General features: G+C 37.5%; 1 pseudogene; it reads left to right on the top strand.

Moving 5' to 3' along the window:
• The window catches only part of LOC140532196 (vesicle-associated membrane protein-associated protein B/C pseudogene), a 30,418-nt pseudogene extending 15,651 nt beyond the window's left edge, over positions 1–14,767 (top strand).
• The last annotated feature ends 5,595 nt before the right edge of the window (positions 14,768–20,362 follow it).

The following is a 20,362-nucleotide window of genomic DNA, read 5'->3' as shown; positions in this document are numbered from 1 at the left end:
GAAGATTGATGTATATGTGATGTCCCCCAAATCCTTCCTCTCTTTTTACATATTTTTATTCTCAGCTAGGTGACTTAATGGTAGATAGTAGACAGTAAATACAGGTCCTGGAATCAGGAAACACAGGGGAGTTCAAATCTGGCCTCAGAAATTTACTAGCTATATGGCTTAGGGCAAGTCACTTAACCTTGTTTGCCCAATTTCCTTATCTGTAAAATGAGCTGAAGAAGGGAAATGGCAAACCACTCCAGTATGTTTGCCAAGAAAACCCTAAATGGGGTCAGGAACTGTTTGACATGACTCAACAATGACAAAAATTCTCACGTACCCCAATTATGAGAAATAGCAAGCCATATCCCACCTCTTTTTACATTCTATACTGGTGTAATCTTTTAACTTCTCTTTATCTCTTTCAAAGCCTCAAAACAAAACCATTCCATCCCCAGGTCCTTTGTTTTCTTTTTAACTTTTCTTTTTAACTTCTTCCAGACAATAACATTCTGAAAGTATTCTATTGTACTATCTAATTTCTAAACTCTCAAGAAAATGGCAGAGTAACAGCACCGACTTTCTAGAGTGCTCCCGCCAAGCCCAGCCAAATACCTATAAAAAATGGTTCTAAACAAATTCTGGAGTTTCAAAACTCACAGAATGATGGAGTGAAGCAAATCTCCCAAGACAGGCTGGAAGGTGGCAGGGAAGTGTCTATCATGCCACAATGGGAGCACAGTACAGTCCACTGTAGGTCACAAGTGCACACAGGGGAACTGAACACACCTTGGGGAGACTGAATCTCTCTCACCTATGATGGTTGCCAGACTCTGTGACCCCAAAACGCTGAGGATAAATTGGAAGGTCAGTGGAAAAAGCCTGTGGAACCAGTGCAGGAGAGTGGAGAGGTCCAGCTGCAACCCAGGGGGAAGAGGGAGGAGGAACCTACAGCAGCCACAGCAGAAGCAAGGGCAGCTGCAGCCACTGTTTCTGGAGCTCTTGGCCCATAGATTTTGGGGGAATCAAGTGACTAACTACACCTTCCACCAACACTCGAAGCAGAGAACTACCTAGACAAAGAGCTCAAAAGTCAAGTAGAAGGCTGGGAAATGAACAAAAAATGGAAAAAGAAACAAACTATAGAATCTAACTTTGGTGACAAGAAATACCAAGGCAAGCAAATAGAAGAAAACAAAGTCAAAGCTCCTCCATCCAAAGCCTCTAAGAAAAATATGAATTGGTCTCAGGTCACAGAAGAGCACAAAAAGGATTCTGAAAATCAAGTGAGAGAAGTAGAGCAAAAATTGGGAAGAAAAGTGAGAGTAATGAAAGAAAATCATGAAAAACAAGTCAACTGTTTTCTAAAGGAGATCCAAAAAAATGTTGAAGAAAATAACACTTTATAAAATAAACTAAACCAGAGAGTAAAATAAATAATGAAAGAATCCACCAATCACCTCCTGAAAGAGATACAAAAAGAGAAATTCCTAGGAATATTGTAGCCAAATTTCGGAGTTCACAGGTCAAGGAGAAAATATTGCAAGTATCCAGAATGAAACAATTCTAGTATTGTGAAAATACAATCAGGATAACACAAGATTCAGCAGCTTCTGCATTAAGGAATCTAAGGACTTGAGATATGATATTCCAGAAATCAAAGGAGCTGGGATTAAAACCAAGAATCACCTACCCAGCAAAACTGAGTGTAATACTTTAGGGGAAAAAAATTGTCTTTCAATGAAATAGAGGACTTTCAAGCATTCTTGATGAAAAGAACAGAGCTGAATAGAAAATTTTACTTTCAAACACAAGAATCCAGAGAAACATGAAAAGGTAAACAGGAAAGAGCAATTGTAAGGGACTTACTAAAGTTGAACTGCTTACATTCCCACCTGGAAAGATAATATTTGGAACTCTTGAGACTATTTTCAGTATTTGGGTAGTTAGAGGGATTATATGAATGTAGACAGAGGGCACAGGGTGAATTGAATAGGAAGGGATGATATATAAAAAAAATAAAATTTAGGGGTGAGAGAGGAATCTATTGGGAGGAGAAAGGGAAAAATGGAATGGGGCAAATTATCTCTCATGGAAGAGGCAAGAAAAAGCTCTTTCAATGGAGGGGAAAAAGTGGGAGGTGAGATGGAAAACATAAAACTTACTCTCATCACATTTGGCTTAAGTAGGGAATAACATACACACTCAATTTGGTATGAAAATCTATCTTACACTGGAGGAAAGTAGGCGAGAAGGGATAAGTGGGGTGTGGGAGGATGATAGAAGGGAAGGTAAATGGGAGGAGGGGTTAATTAGAAGTCAACACTTTTGGGGAGGGACAAGGTCAAAAGGGAGAATGGAATAAATGGGGGGCAGGATAGGATGGAGGGAAATATAGTTAGTCTTTCACAACATGACTTTTATGGAAATCTTTTGCACAACTACACATGAATAACCTATATTGAATTGCTTGCCTTCTCAGTGGGGATGGGTGGGGAGGGAGGAAGGGAGAGAAGTTGTAACTCAAAATTACAAAAACAAATGCTAAAAATTGTTTTTGCATGCAACTGGGAAATAAGAAATACAGGTAATGGGGTATAGATATCTTTCTTGCCCTACAAGAAAATAGAGGAGATGGAGATAAGGGAAGGGGGTTGTGTGATAGAAAGGAGGGCACATTGGGAGAAGGGGTAATCAGAATTCATGGAGTCTTGGGGTGGGGGGAGGGGAGAGATGGGAAGAAAATGGAATTCAAAATCTTGTGGAAATGAATGTTGAAAACTACAAATAAATCAATAAATTTAAAATAAATAAAAGTTCAAGTACTATTATTGTTGCTGCTGTTGTTTTTTTATTGAAAGCTTGTTTGTTAAGATTCATATCCTTATGGTTATTCTCCTAGTTTTCCCTCTGTTTGACTACTTTTTATTAGTCATCAGGAGACAAGAGAATAAACTATTTTTTTGGCCAACATGAATAATAGTTTGGGATATGACCTTCAACTTTCACAATCAGTTAGTTACATATAAATGACCTTTGTGATAAGAAAGTTTGAAAGAGGCAGTCTTAATTATATAATTCCCTGATCGAAAAGAGAGGCTAAATAGGTACTTGAAAGGGAAATCCTTAACAGTGTTCAAGAGTCCCTATAAAACAAAGACACTGAGATACTGGCCACAGTGTTAGGAATACAAGAAGAAAGCTCGCTAGTTGTCTGTATTACTTAATTTCAATTATATTGAGTGATTGTGTGTTAAGAAGTAGGGTTTGTAGAAATAGTTTAGGAATGAGTCAAGTGAGCCAGTTCTAAAAGGCTCACTCAGATTTGTAGTCAAGATCAGGGGGTCTGGCAGCAGAAGTAGGGAAGGAGAAAAATCCCTGAGAAAGACAATGTGTTCACAGCAACTGGGGCAGAAAATCAGGTACTTGACATACAAGCCAGTTAGCAATCCTGAATGTCACTGTACCTTTTTTGTTTTTAGACAGAATTCATTTGAAGCTCTGGGGTAGTAAGTAAGTAAGAGGATTAAATTTCAGGGGCTGAAAAGATTAAAGAGAGGTGGCAAAAAAGAGTGGCAAAAGCCAAGAAATCACTGTTAATCATTTTAAAAATAAACTTTAATGTGAAACCTTGCCAAAGATTTTTTGAAAGTGTAAGTAAATTATGTTTACTAGATTGCCCAGGAATATAGTTCTTCAAAGTAACAATTGTTTGCTTTTGTTCAATTGTGTCCTACTCTTTGTGACCACATTTAGAGTTTTCTTGGCAAAAGTACTGGAGTGTTTTGTCATTTCCTTCTCCAGCTCATTTGCAGATGAGAAAACTGAGGCAAATAGAATTAAGTGACTTGCCCAGAGTCACACAGATAGTAAGTGTCTGGGGCCAGATTTGAATTCATGATGATGATGAGTCTTCCTGACTCCAGACCTGGCATTCTATCCATGGAACCATCTAGTCATCTATAGTAATAGTATTTACATGATATTTTAGTGTTTTCAAAGATTTTTATGAATATTATCTCATTTATCTTTACAATAATCCTGGGAGATAGGTACTATCATTATCCTTATTTTATAGAAAGTAAGGCAGAAAGAGGTTAAATCAGTTGCTAAGAGTCACAGAATTAGTAAATAAGTTTAAATTTGAACTCACATCCTTCTGATTCCAAGTACTGCACTCTATACACTGAACTACCCCCTGTGCTAATATATTATTTAGATGTTTTTCTTTTACTTATAGAAAGTATTGCCTTCCCTTTGAATATTGTTGTGTGTGGCTTAAATAGCCATTGTCCTGACTTTTCAGGTTATTTTTTTCTCCTCACTTCATGAGTAAAAATAAACTTAATGTACTAGTGTCATATTTTTCATTTTAACAAATGTGCCAAAGTTTAGGGGGAAAGCGGTGAATTGCAGCATTACTGTAGCTAGTACTTAGCACATATCATTCCCTCTTCATTTTTTAGGGCAACAAGAAAAATAGTCTTGTACTGCTTTTGCCAAGCAGTTTAGAATAATATTATTTAGCTTGGATAACATTATCATTTATTTAACATCAATATTAATGATTTGGAATAGGGAGTAAAACCCCAGAAATGAAATTCATAGCTGATACTAAGTTTTGAACTGTTAAGAATGTCAAAGAAAGATAAATGTACAAAATGACTTGCAGAGATTAGAATCATGGTTGATTAATTGCAACGGATTTAATAGGGGGTTGGATTCTTAAAAACAAGTAGGAAGACCTTTCTTAAGGAGGGCATGTATCTTTCTAATTTATTCCAAATAGGAATATAAGCAAATTCTACCTAAAGTATTTAAATAGTGTTGGAAAAATACATTAGAAAAAATGCAGGAAAAGTTTCTTAAGAACAGTGTTATACATTGAACTACATTGCACTGGGGTTTGGTTTTAATATGATGTTAATATGAAAATTCATATCAGAGTATATATACATAAATATATACACATACATATATGCTTATATGCACACATATATATTTAATATGGATATATATTTATATATTTTACACACATATATATGTGTATTGATATTTATATATACTTATATGTGTATATAAGTATATATATAATACTCATGAATGTATATATCTATATACATCTATAGATGTATATATATCTACCTACCTATCAATACACATATATATGCTGCATTTATATATCAAATAGTTAGCTACCACTGCTGAGCCCAGAGCTTGGGGCACTGTGTACTCTTCTCCAACATGAGGCTTTTCTGACATAGAGCCCATGAGTGTGTATAGTACCAACACACTATTCACAACACCTAAGATGGCTGTGATTATCCCTGCACAATTCTGAATGACAAAATACAGCAGACATACCACATGGAAGACAGAACCAAAACATTTATTCAGACACTAGAAAGTCAAATCCCAACATCAGAAAGTCACATTCATCCTAATAACAAAAATCTGTACACAATGTGTGTTCATCCTTTGTTGCTGAAGAAGACCATGCCATCAGAGAAATGATGACATGACTTGCACTTGACTGACCCCTCAGCTTCAGCTTCGACCTCATATTGTGGCCTCTCCCCTTAAGCTACTTCACCCCATCCACAAGCCCCTAGTGGAGCTCTTGGGTCTCCCAGGACTTGCGGGATAAGGAAGAAGAGGAAGTGATGCAGGAGAAGGAGAGAGAAAAAGAGGATGAGATCGAGATGGAGGAATCACCTTCGTAGTACTGCAACAACAACGGTGAGTGCCCACCCAGCCAGTCCAGTGCTGGGAGAAGGGGGCGGACAGACAGCCTGGGGCCAGGGAGAGGGGCTAGGACCTTTCCTATACACAATAACAATGCAGAGGATAACATCATCCCCAAGCCTTCCCTATGCTAGGGCCTACCCACAAACAAACAAATACTCACTAGCCTAGCTGGACCCGCTTGCCTGTGTCCTTCCCAGCTCTGACTAGCCTGACCAACTTCCTCTCAGCTCTGCTCCATCCTTACTGTTCTACCTGTTCAGTTAACTCCTCCTACCACATGTGACTTAGGTTTCCATGTGATTTTAAGCAGGTCACATAGGCCCATTAAATAATGGGAAAAATCTTCCTTTTTAAATTGCCATTACAATGTGGAATGTGTTCAGTCTTGAGGCAGCATGTGCTATAAGGAGAGAATTAAGCTCCTTATCTTGCACTTGGCTCATTCTACCCCTGCCCAGTACTAAAAGTTACTTAAGTGTTCATTTCTTGAATTACATCTATGGTCTGTTTCTTCAAAGGTTTTCCCAAAGGAATAGAAAGGTTTATGATATACTACGCAGTATAAGCCAGGAGTAGAACAGATATTTATTTGTCCTAGACCAAAGAAATTCTTAACACAAAAGGCTTGAATGAAACATAAATTGACAGGAAAACTTTAGTTAAACAAGCGGCAGTAATTTCTACTGTTGTAACAGAGGGTTCACATCTCAATATCAGAACATAAGGCAGGGCAATTTATTGGTCTGCTGAGTAGGCATTGTTGTATTTAACCTTAGCTCTGCCTTGTCCAAACAAGGCCTCTGCCTTCTGACAAGCCAGAGCTTGGGTCTCCACAACTCAGCATTCATCCTTTCCATAAATTATTAGGTAGTTGCTGGGTACTATACTCACAGCACATATAGGACTGATGTAGGACTCAGTATCTGTGAATATCTCAAAAATCACAAGGTCATTCCACAGCCTAGATTTACAGTCCCCTTACAGCTTGAGGATCAGGGAAAGAAATACAAAAACAGAAGCAACAGCTGAAAGCCCAGTTCAAGCTTAACCAATCCTGCTTTAATTGCCATGTAAGTACAATCAATCCATTATCCTCATGTAGAAGGCCACTTCTCTCCCATTGCTCAATAGCAGGCACATGGTCACCTGTATTTTAAATGCCCAATGAGTCATCAATTTTCTTGTTCATTGGTCAGTAAGGGAGTTGCTTGGCCATCTTCCAATCACTGAAGCCTTTTAGTGTTGATCCAGAGGTCTGATAATACCCAGTGTACTCAACTATTGAGCAGTGGCCAATACCAAAGAACATGGTCAGGCAAAAGCTCTGATCACAGCCCAACTAAATAATTGCCATCCTCAGCAAAAATTGGGGTTCATTTGGTACATTGTCTATTCCCAATTCTGGAAAGTTTTGGAGGGGTCATTGGGAAGTTCAAACATTGTCTTTTCAGGTACCTTCCTCAGTTCTTCTCAAAAGTCTTTCCCAGAACCACTATTCAAAAGCAAGTATTCTATGGCACTCAGTTTTCCTTATACTCTGTATTGTTAATGTATTTTTTGCTTAATTTGAAGATCTTTCTCACCCACTAACAGACCCATGTGACCTGCTTATATCACATGGAAGTCTAAGTCACATGTGGTGGGAGGAGCTTACTTGAATGGGTAGCGTAGGAAAACTAGAATAGAGCTGAGAGGAAGTTAGTCAGACTGATCAGAACTGGTAAAGAGCAGGCAGAAACTAGTGTGTGTGGGAGAGCTTGTCTATGATTTTACTGAAGGGAGTCTATTTGTGATTTGTTTAAGGGAGCTGGTTTGTGGGACACCCAACAGAGGGAAGACTTGGGAATGGTATTGCCCCCTACATTGTTATTGTGTATAGATTTCTTTGTTACTATGATGAAATTGGTTTTCTGGGGTTGGGATATGGCTTTCTGGTGTCTGAATAAATGTTTTCCTTCTGATTTCCATATGGAGAGTCTATTATATATTGCAATTCAGAACTGTGCTAGCCTATTCATAGCTGTCATAGATACTGTGAATATCATGTTGGTTCTACATTTGGCAATGAGGATGGGATCTTGAACCAATCAGTTGTTCTATGTTTGTTTCTAACTGTTACTTGTTGGGCTGCATACAAGGAGACTCCCATCTCTTTGAGGACTTGCCATGTTTTGCTGTGATCCAGACAATCAAATGACTTTAATAATCAAGCAGAATGACAAGGTAGTGATGTGGGAGAGGCAGAGAACTGTACTATTACTAATATTTTTTCCACTGTATCCTCACAATAGCCCTATGAGAATCATACTATTATTATTTGTATTTCACAATGAACAATAATGTTCTATTACATTTATATGTCAATTTGCCTTGCCCTGATTGAAAAAAAAAACACCATTGTTCTTTAAGAAATGATAAATATGGAAATTCATAAAAAATATGGGAAGACATCTAAACTAATGCAGAGAGAAATGTATAGGACTAGGAGCGTACCACACATAATGACTATCATAATTTTAATGAAAAGAACAAGAAAAGGAAAGCAAATGAGGTATTATAATGACTGATCTCAGTAACTTCATAGTAAGTATTCAGTAAATATTTGACTAATCTCCCTTTGAAAGGCCCATATTTTGTCTTTTTTTTGTTTGGTGGTAAAAATACCTAAACGCATTGAAACCTTAGTTTTCAGAGAGGTCTCTTTATCATAACAACATACAACATCCTCCCTCTCAAACCAATAACTAATTTCCCTTTAAGCCAAGATGAAGTAACTGGAGGAACTTAAATCTAAATTAATTAATCAATAAAGCCTTTGTTAAGGGTATAACTGTGTTTGGAGCTGTGCTAAGTGTAGAGGTTATAAAGACAAAATCATGAAATGAATCAATACTGTCACTGTCATTGCAAATACATGGTATGTGGGTGTTGAATACCAATATGTACTATGGTTATCCAAGAAATATAAAATACAGTGCCTTCTCTCAAGGAATTTACATCCTGCAGAAACATAATTAGCATATATTAGGGCATGGAGGACTAAGGCAAATGACACTGATCATAACAGCAGTTCTGAAAAAAAGACATAGATGAGGAGGGAGTCAAGATGATAGAGTAGAAACAAAGACCCCCTAGAGCCCTTCCCCTGAACCCCTCAAAAATTCTGTAAAAAGAATGACTCTAAATAAATTTTAGAGCAGCAGAAGCCACAAAATGACAGACAAGCAAATTTCCAGCTCAAAATAATGTGGAAGATCAACAGGAAAGGTCTATCACACTGGGTTGAGAGCAGAGAGCAGTTTGGCATGAGCCACACCAGTGTGGACAAAGCTGGAGCAGGCCTTAAGGGCTTGAATCACTGGCAGCTGCTGCAGTTTTCAGATTTCTCAACCAGCAAACACTAGAGACAGCTTCGAAGGTCAGTGGAAAAGGTCTCTCATCTGACTGAGAGAGAATTGTAGTCCTGCCCCAGGTCCAGACATGGTCATAGCATTAGCCCTGGCTCAGCCCCAACTCAAGGGTGGCAGTAGCCACTGCTTCAGCAGTGGATGCTTCTGGAGCCCCCAACATAACAAAGAGAGAAAAAGTCTAGTAATTGACTAGGAAAATGAGCAAACAGGGGAAAAGAAAACACGATAGATTTTTACTTTCTCAGTGAAGAGTTATTTTCTTACATCACTGAGGATAAGGATGATCAAAACACACAACCAGAAGAAGAAAACAAATCCAAAGCTCCTACATCCAAAGCTTCCAAGAAAAATATGGAAAACCTCAAAAAGGATTTTGAAAATCAAGAGAAGTAGAGGAAATACTGGGAAAAGAAATGAGAGTGATGCTAGAAAATCATGAAAAACAAGTCAATAGCCTAAACGAAAACCCCAAAATACTGAAGAAAATAACACCTTTAAAATTAGACTAGCCCAAGTGGCAAAAGAGGTGCAAAAAAAGCAATGGCCAAATGGAAAAAGAGGTCCAAAAGCTCACTGAAGAAAATAATTCCTTCAAAATTAGAATGAAGCAACTGGAAGTTATCGGTTTTATGAGAAATCAAGAAATTATAAAACAAAATCAAAAGAATGAAAAAATAGAAGACAATGTGAAGTATCTCACTTGAAAAACAGCTGACCTGGAAAATGGATCTAGGAGAGATAATTTAAAAATTATTGGCCTAACTGAAAGCCATGATCAAAAAGAACCTAGGCATCATCTTTCATGAAATTATCAAGGAAAACAGTCCTGATATTCTAGAACCAGAGAGTAAAATAGACATGAAAAGAATCCACTGATCACCTCCTAAAAGAGATCACAAAAAGAAAAATTCCTAGGAATATTATCACCAACTTACAGAGTTTCCAGGTCAAAGAGAAAATATTAAAAAGTCAGAAAGAAATAATTCTAGTTTTGTGAAAATACAATCAGCATAACACAAGATTTAGCAGCTTCCACACTAAGAAATCAGAGGGCTTGACATATGATTTTCCAGAGGTCAAAGAGATAGGATTAAAACCAAGAATCACCTATCCAGCAAAACTGAGTATAATACTTCAGGGGAAAAATGGTCATTCAGTGAAATGGAGGACTTTCAAGCATTCTTGATGAAAAGACTAGAGTTGAATAGAAAATCTGATTTTCAAGTACAAGAATAAAGAGAAGCATGAAAAGGTAAACAGGAAAGAGAAACCATAAGGGACTTATTAAAGTTGAACTGTTTATATTCCTGCATGGAAAGATGATATTTGTAACTAAGGAGACGTTGAAGGAATATATATGTAAGTTGGTTGGTTGGTTGTTGTCCTTTTGGCTACCATGTGATTGCCTGCCCCATGTGAGTCCTCCATAAAATAGTCTTTTTGGCAAGTGTACATTTTGCATTCAAATAATGTGGCCAGCCCATCAGAGTTGCGCTCTCTGAAGCATAGTTGGCAGTTCTTAGCCGTTCAGCTTGAGCAAGGACTTCAGTGTCTGGTACCTTATCATTCCAGGTGATCCTCAGAATCTTCCTAAGATAGTTCAAATGGAAGCCATTCAGGTTCCTGGCATGGTGCTGGTAGACTGTTCATATTTTACAAGCATATAACAATGAGGTCAGCACAACAGTTGATAAATATGTGTATGATGCATGCATGTACGTATGTATGCATGTATGTATGGATGCTGTATGTATGTTTATGAATGTGTGTGTGTATATGTGTATGTGTGTGTGTGGATATATGTGGTATGTGTGTATATATGTGGTGTGTGTGTGTGTGTACAGAGAAAGAGAAGGAGAGAGACAAAAGGCACAGAATGAGCTGAATATGAAGTGATGATTTCTAGAAAAGAAAAGTAAGTGCTGAGAGGAATGTACTAGGAAAAAGAAAAAGAGGCAGTTAGAATGTAGTAAATCATCTCACATAAAAGAGCTTTTATAGTAGAGAAGAAGGGGAACATACGAGGGAATAAGCAAGCCTTCCTTTCATCATATTTGGCTTCAGGAGGGAATAACATACACACTTAATTGGATATGGAAGTTTATCTTACCCCACAGGAAAGCAAGGGGGAAAGGGATAAGAGAGGGAGGATAATAGGAAGGACTGCAGATTGAGAGAAGGGTAATCAGAAGCAAACACTTTTGAGGAGGGACGGGTTAAAGGGGAGAATGAAATAAATGGAGGGTGGGATAGGATAGAGGGAAATGTAGTTAGTCTTTCACCTGACTGTTATGGAAGTGTTTTGCATAGCTACATGTGTAACCTATATCCAATTGTTTGCCTTCTTAAAGAGGGTGGATGGAGAAGGTGGAAGGCAGAGAATGTGGAACTCAAAGCTTTAAAATTGAATGTTAAAAATTATATTTACATGCTACTAGGAAATGTTATATAGGCAATGAGGTATAGATATCTATTTTATCCTACAGGAATATAGAAGGGAAGGGGATAAAAGAAAAGGGGAGGGTGATGGAAGGGAGAGCAGATTTGAGGAAAGGGTAATCAGAATACATGCTCTCCTAGGTTGGGGGGAAGGGGAAGATGGGAAAAAAACTTAAAATTCATGATTTTGTGAAAGTGAATGTTGAAAACTGAAAATAAATTAAATTTTAAAAGAATGATATGGATGAAAACTAAAATAATCAGGGAAGTACCATATGGAAAGAAGGATAGGTAGCACAGAGCACTTGCTACTCAACAAATCATACTTCCTGTGAACCAATCTGCTATCAACCTCAAGGCACCTTGACCTTCAAGTCCTTCTCCCATGGCAGCTTTCTGAAACCCCATAATGGCACCTGGTTTGGGGTTAAGTGTCACATAAAAGATGCCTCTAACCAATAAGAGATTAGAATGGGAAGGAAGATGAGGAGGGTTAAAAGGGTTTTTAGTGTTGGAGAGAGGCCTTGACAATAGAGACAGCATGGACCAGCTATGACATCATGGCACACCTCAGAGAAAACTGTTACTTTTTTATGAAATGGAGGTAATGTTACCTTCAGAGTGTGACTGAGAGAAAAATGTTTTCCAAGCAAAATGTCTGCCTGTCTCTATCTTTCTCTCCTCATTTCACCTAGAAAAAAGAAATGCTAACCAAGTTCACAAATGCTAAAAAATGTCCTTCCTATTTATATACAGATCTTAGAGACAATTTAGTCATGGCCCAAGTACAATATTCTGAGCTTACAAGTATATAGTCCCTTCTTTGGAACTACCTTAAAAAATCACTCTTTTCTGCTCACTGTTCCACTCTGAATTTATTCTGATAAAAACTCTAAATATAGCCTATGTCTGGGCCTCCACAGATGTAGGTATGAAGGTCTGGAAACTGTGAATAAATTCTTTCCATACAATCTACTCCACAGCAGCCAAACATTTCATGCCATAGAAGAGAAATCCATCTTCCTGGAGGTGCTAAGGGATGTGTCCATATCTCTCATAAGAAAAAGCAATCATAGCCCTCCAGGTGACCAAGCTATTCTATTGTTCAATTCCCAATTCACTCATTAGAGAGAGAAAGAAACTAAGGTCCAGAGTGGTGATCTGACTTATTCAGTATTATACAGCTAGTTAAAGGATTTCACTTCAGTCCCAGGACATTTTGTGATTCTAGCTCCCAACTCATATACTCATGAGGTATCTATCATAGGCTGTCTCATCCTTGGTATTTGGTTATTGCTATTATATTAAATTTTGTGGGCTGTCCACTCTAACAAGGCCATCCAGATAGCAAATGCTTGTTAAATATTTGATTAAAAAATGACAAACTATTGTACAGACATGTAGGTACTTTTTTCAAGTAGGTCCTTATCACAATGTTTGAAATTAATATGAAGGAAAAAAATCTTCCATTATTACCAAGAAAAAAACTGAATTTGATGGAGAAGTGATTATTGATAATAGTTTATTGTGAAAAGTGTTTAGAATGAAATTGGGTATTACCCTCTACTAGGTAACTTGGACAAATCATCAAAAAAAAAAGTCCATTTAGGGAAGAAATTGATTTGTGTGCAGGTTTAGAACTGATCAGAAATTCATGTGAACTGCCTTTTCGTTATTACAATTTGCTGAAAATTTTGTTTATCAATAAGGCACTAGGATATGGAAATATATCTGCATCAGTATATAATAGAAAATGATGATGGGCTCAACAGAAGGAATATTTACTTGAATATTGCAAGGATCTGTGATCCAGATATTTACTAGGTAGTCCTTCTGAGTTATTACATGTTATCCTTCAATCAGCCTGGTGAATCTATTAATTTCCTGAAGTCGGTTTTCAGAAAACAGAGAGCCAGGCCATCACAGAACCACTACCTTAAAGTCTCATTCTAATCTTTTACTCAACCAAATTTTCCATTTGTATCAGAATTTTTAGTAATAGCTCTGGCTAAGGTAATGATTGAATGAGTCAATGAACAAACAAAAGGGAAGTAACTGAGACACTGTTTTGGATTCAGAAATATTTTTGGGAGCAGATAGAGAGAACATAGTGAAAAAAAGAATAAAGAATTCTTCATTCAGGGGTGTGTGTGTGTGTGTGTGTGTGTGTGTGGTGTGTGTGTGTGTGTGTGTGTGTGTGTGTGTGTGTATGTGCCGTGCTGCTACTAGACTCCCTAGGCATCTCACTGCCACCCACCCTGTACCAGTTCACCAAGATCCCTCTCCACTTTCCGTCTGTGTTCCTTTAGATTTTTTAAAAGATATATTATTCCATGTCATTTTTATTTAGATGCCCTTGTATCACCAAAGCTGGTGCAGCTGGAAGCAGCTGCCTCCACTCCCTCTCCTTCCCCTGCCCCCTGCCCCCAAATCCGAGGAATAGGATGAAAGTGGAGCCACCAAGCTCAAATTCAAAGGTCCCTTCACAGACGTTGTCACCATCAACCTGAAGTTTGGCAATCCTTCTGACCAAAATGTATGTTTTAAAGAGAAGACTACTGCACTCCGCCGATATTGTGTGAGACCCAATAGTGGAATTATGGATGCAGGAATATCACATCATGTGTCTGTGATGCCATAGTCTTTCGATTATGATCCTAATGAGAAAAATAAACACAAGTTTATGTTTCAATCTATGTTTGCTCTTACTGACACCTCACATATGGAAGCAGAATGGAAGGAAACAAAACCAGACGATCTTATGGATTCAGAACTTAGGTATGTGTGTTTGAATTGCCAGAAGAGAATGAGAAACCGCATGATGGAGAAATAAATAAAATTATGTCCACAACAGCAACAAGACAAAATCATATGTTAAGTCTAAATCTGTAGGTTCTTTGGATGATACTGAAACTAAGAAAATAATGGAAGAATGTAAAAGGCAACAAGTAGAAGTTCAGAGGTTACAGGAGGAAAACAAACAATTTAAGGAAGAAGATGGCTTGGAGATGAGGAAGGCACTACAGAATAACAACTCAGCTTCCACTTCAGCTGCCCTTGCAAAGGAAAAAGGGCTCAGTAACCAGCTGCTGGCTTTGGTTGTCTTGTTCTTTATTGTCAGTCTAATTATAGAGAAAATCGCCTTACAGAGGAAACATGCAAAGGCTGGTAAATTGGATTGATGGATCTGCCATATCATGGGATTTAAATTTATTCATAACAAAGAAATTGTTATAGAAAGAAACAAAGAGACTTTTAAAGAAATTAATATATAACATCTCATAGGTTTTGCCTTTAAATTATCCTCTTTCCTTCTGCACAAATATAACATAACATAATCTCCTAAAAAGTTTGAAATGTACAGTGAGCAATCAGGGCAAAAACAAAATGCAAAAAAATGATATCAGTTAATATTCAAATGATAAGTAGTAATTGCAATTTTAAACATTTTTAGACCTTGATACATGTTGCTGGACTGCCTCTTTTAAAATGAGAAGCTGGTTCTTTAACTGCTAGAGTGCCCCCTTCAGATAGTGGAACCAGAGCTAAGAAGGAAGGGTGAGGATTATCTGTAACATATATTAATTCACCATACATACTGCTCATAAACTTAAAAGTTTGTCCATGTCTTCAGTTCTGTACAAGTTACCAATTATTTTTTGAGAACTTGAGTGAATCGAGTCAGAAGCTGAAAAGAATTGTGACAGCATTGAATGTGCTAGTCACCAATAGGAGGCATATATTGATTACATCTGCACTACATTTTGCATTAATTACACTACATTTTAGTCATTGCCTTATTCTCTTAAAAGGAGCAAGGTAAATTGCTATTGGTTCATTTAGTTGAATTAAACTGTTATTCAGAACTTATTTACTGTATTTCAGAACTTATTTACTGTATTTCATCTCATGTTTCCTTATTGTCACAAGGTTATGATGAATGTTATGGCATAAAAATCACCACTTCAAGGCTAGTGGGTTGAACTGTCATTGCTACTAGAGAACTGTAGGATCCTTCTCTCTCTTACTTCTGATTTATTTGAACATTGGAAAACAATGGTCATGAAATGTTTTTCTATGTAAACAAATAACATCTATCTTGTGGAAGGGAGGGAAATTACATCAGCAGTAATAATAGTCAACTCTTGATTACCCTGCTGATGGAAGGGGTAGTCATAGTGCAGATAACCTTTAAAAAATGTCATCTTAATGTCACTCTTGAATTCATCCTATTTCACCTTCCCTCACTATGCTTGGCCTCTGTTTCTGCTCCCCATCCTCCTCTGTCCCCACCATTTTGGTGGTTAATTGGAGTAGCAACCTGGAAAGTTATCCCAGTAGTATGGAGGGGACAGTATTCTAGAACTGGCTAGGGGAAATAGTCCTGGAGCTAGCTAGGAGGCAGGAGAGAGGAAACCCACCCCAAATGAGGGGCTGGTGGTTGGAGAAAACCTTCCCCCAACTAACCCACAAAGCAGATAATTGAGAGTTGACTGTAAATTAGTTCTATGCCATAAATGACCAATGCTGTGGGACTATGTAGCAGCCTTAAAAGAAAAAAAAAAACATTAAATAAAGCCCCCAAATGAAGATTTCTTTTTTTATTTTGTCACATTTGCAAGAGAAAAATTATTTTAAAATGACAAACACTATCTATTTTTGTTTCATAATGCTTCTCTTTAGCAATGTCTTCTTATATCCTCTTGGTCTTGACTGAAAGGCCTACAGATGAAACTGCTAAAATTTTAAGTCATTAATTGCTTGTTAAATAGAAGAATCTTCAAGGCCTCTTGCCTCTGTTCAAGTATAGAATGTTTCAGTGACTGTATTAGAGAAGGAAAGCTTCTCTCTTTAGTGAAGCATTTGAAATAATTAAGAAATGAAATTAGGTTCTATTGACTGATCATGGACTGGACTGTGCATTTAGCTGTTAGGAAAGATGAGAAGAGTAAAGACAGACTAGTTCAACTAAGAGATTTAGCATGACTCAAGTATTTTAGGTGCTTCCTTGACCAGAATCTTCCTTGGAGGCAGGGGTCTGGTTCAGCAAGCCACTCTGAACCTCACTGCCCATGAACTCCTTTCTCGTGCACCATGAGCTTCCTCAGTGAACAGAACTGTAAACTTGAACATGTGGACCTACAAGTCTCTGTTTAATCTGGCCTCCAGTGTTGCTGTAGAAGGAAGGATCAAGTAGTTCCTCATGAAAGAGAATCAAAGTACAGAGTCTCAAAAGTCTTCGTGAATTTTTAAGCTTAAATAGCTTAGTGAAATTTCAAGTTGAAATAGCTTAAAACTTTATTAAGACTTTTGGGACACCCCGTAATGGCGTGGGTGCAAAAGTCATATCTTTAAATTGGGTTAAACAAAGTAAAAGATACCATAATAGTGGTTTAAAAAAAAGAATTATTCATTCAACATGAGGAGTCTGCAGAGCATAACTCCTGCTCTAGCCTCTGAATTCTCCTGCTCGTCCTGCCAACTAGCTATTTGTGTATTTGGGAGCAAACCACTTAAACTTCATAGTCTAGCTTTGTCTTGTGTAATGAAGGAGTTAGGCTTGATTTTTCTTTATTTTTTTTTTTTTTTACTAAATTCTCTTCTAGCTCTAAAATGTTATGATTCTATTATTTTTTCCCAGTGTTTTTCTTGCCTTCGGTAAAACAAGTAAGTGAAGGCAGAGCAGGGGAGCAAAAGGAGGAAGGACATCCACTGCTGAAAAAGCATTCACCCTTTGCCCTTTCAACAAAGAGAATGAACAACAGATGTTTAATCATATTCTCATCACAGGTGACCTTCATAGCTCCTGTTCAAAGAGAATTTTTAGGCTAAAACCAGGGGATAAGCATAACTAGACAATTATAAAGCAAAGTATCAAAAAGTTCAAAGCAGTACATTGTATTAGATAAAACTATTGTCTTGAGAGGAATATGCAAAGCATAAAAATTTTATCTCATTTTCTAAAAAGAATAACAAAAGATACAGCATGATTTTCTTATTCAAATGGCAATTATGATGAGAATAGAGAACAGATTTAATATTCTTTAGTTAAAATCTATAATATTTATTATCAAGAAAAAATAGTGTTACTTTATGAACTGAAGTAATGTAATTAAAGGACAGAATTGCTAGTTTTCAGTTTAGCAAAAAGATAGCTTTCTATTCTTCTATCAATCAGTTAATAAGTATTTATTCAGCACCTATTATGTACCAACACTGTACTAATTACTGGGGAATGCAAAAGGAGGTAAAAGCCAGTCTTCCTTTTCAAGGAGTTTACAATCTAATGGGGGAGACAGCAAGGAAACCAATATAGGTGAAGTAAGATAGATAAATAGATAGATAGATAGATAGATAGATAGATAGATAGACAGATAGATAGACAGATAAATAGGAAGTATTTAACAGAGAGAAGGGACTAAAATTAAAAGGGGTTGGGGGAGGCTCTCTCTAGAAAGTGGGATTTTAGTTGGAATGTACAGGAAGCCAGGGAGGTTAGTGGTCAGTGGAAAAAGGAAAGTGCTCCAGGCATGGGGGAGCACCAGAGAGAAGGCTCAGAGGCTGAGATAAAGTGTTTTGTTCTTGAACAGCTAGTAGGCCAGGGTCACTGAATGGAAGAGTGTGGGAAGTGAGGTCAAAATCAGGAACTAAGATGTAAGAAGACTGGAAAGGTAGGAGGGCATTAAGGTATGAAGGGTTTTGAATGTCAGACAAAGCATTTTGTATTTGCTCCTGGAGGCATAGAAGCAACCAGAGTTTATTGAGTTGGGAGAGGGAGGGGTGTATATATAATATGACCAGATCTGCATTTCAAGAAAATCCCTGAATAAAAGGATTGAATGGAATGAAGAGAGACTTGAGGCAGACAGATTCACCAATGGACTATTGCAATAGTATAGGTATAAGGTGATGAGGGACTGCATATTAGAGGAGAGAAGTGGTGTATAAGAGATGTTGCAAAGGTGAAATCATGGGTCTTGGCAACCTTGGATATGAAGAAATAGTGGTTGAGAATATGGTGAAAAATAATGAGGAATCTAGAATAGCTCCTAGGTTGCAAACCTGAGGAATTGTGAGGATGGTGGAGTGGGTTCAGTGGAGGGGTAGGAAAAATGAATTCTGGTTTGGACATGTTGAATTTAAGATAATTACTAGACATCCAGTTCAAGATGTCTGAAAGAAAGTTGGAGATGTGAGATTGGAAGTGAGTAGAGAGTTTTGGGCAGGATAAGTAGCTTTGAGAATCATCAGCATAGAGATGGCAATTAAATCCATGGGAGATGATGATGATTACCAAGAGAGATAATACAGAGGGAGAAGAGAAAAAGACCCAGGACAGAACCCTGAGGAACATCTATTGTTAGAGGGCAAGATTTGAAAGAGAATTGAGCAAAGGAGACAGAGAAAGAGTAGTCAGATAGGTAGGATAAAACTATGAGAGAAAGGTATCTTAGAAACCTAGAGAGAAAGGAGTATCAAAGAGGAGAGTGATCAATAATATCAAAGACTGTAGAAAGGTCAAGGAGGATAAGGATCAAGAAAAGATCATCAAATTTGGAATCCAAGAGGTCTTGAATAACTTTGGAGTGAGCAGTTTCAGTGGAGCTCATGAAAGTCAAATATATTAAAGAACTGAGCAGTTAGGGCATTAGAGGGAGAATCAGTATGTATTTTTTAAATTTATTTATTTTAAGTTTTCAACATTCATTTCCACAAAATTTTAAGTTCCAAATTTTCTCCCCATCTCTCCCCTTCCCCCACCCTAAAGTGCCCAGCATTCTAATTACCCCTACTACCAATTTGCCCTCCCTTCTAACATCCCTCCCTTTCCTTATCCTCATCTTCTCTTTTGCCTTCTAGAGCAAGATAAATTTCTATAACCCATTACCTGTATGTCTTATTTCCCAGTATGCAAGAACAATACACAACAGTTGTTCCTAAAACTTTGAGATCCAACTCCTCCTCCTTCCTCCCTCCATCCATTCCCATTGGGAGGGCAAGCAATTCGACATAGGCTATGTATTTGTAGTTTTGCAAATGACGTCCATAATAGTCATGTTATGTAAGACTAACTACATTGCCCTCCATCCTATCCTGCCCCGCATTTCTTCTATTCTCTCTTTTGACCTTGTTCCTGCCCGAGTGTTTACTTCTAATTTCTCCCTCCTCCCATTACCCTCCTTTCCATAATCACCCTCACATTCCTTATCCCCTTCTCCCCCACTTTTCTGTATTGTAAGATAGATTTTCATACAAAAATGAGTGTGCATTTTATTCCTTACTTGAGCCAAATATGATGAGAGTAAGCGTCACATTTTCCCTCTCACCTCCTCCTTTTTTCCCGCCATTGAAAAGTCTTTTCCTTGCCTTTTATGAGACACAATTTTCCCCATTCCATTTCTCCCTTTCTCCTCCCAATATATTCCTCTCTCATTCCTTAAGTTTATTTTTTTAGATATGATCCCTTCCTATTCAACTCACCCTGTGCTCTCTCTCTCTCTATTTGTGTGTGTGTATGTGTGTGTGTGTGTGTATAATCCCACCAACTATTTAGATACTGAAAAAAGTTTCAGGAGTTACAAATATTGTCATTCCATGTAGGAATGTCAGCAGTTCAACTTTAGTAAGTTCCTTATGATTTCACTTTCCTGTTTGCCTTTTCATGCTTCTCTTGATTCTTGTGTTTGAAAGTCAAATTTTCTTCTCAGTTCTGGTGTTTTCATCAAGAATGCTTGAAAGTCCTCTATTTCACTGAAAGACCATTTTTCCCCTCAAGT

This window comes from Notamacropus eugenii, chromosome 3 (genome assembly GCF_028372415.1).
Source record: "Notamacropus eugenii isolate mMacEug1 chromosome 3, mMacEug1.pri_v2, whole genome shotgun sequence".
NCBI classification, from domain to species: domain Eukaryota; kingdom Metazoa; phylum Chordata; class Mammalia; order Diprotodontia; family Macropodidae; genus Notamacropus; species Notamacropus eugenii.
The sequence above is the reverse complement of the archived record's forward strand: the minus strand, read 5'-3'. Positions and strand labels throughout refer to the sequence as shown.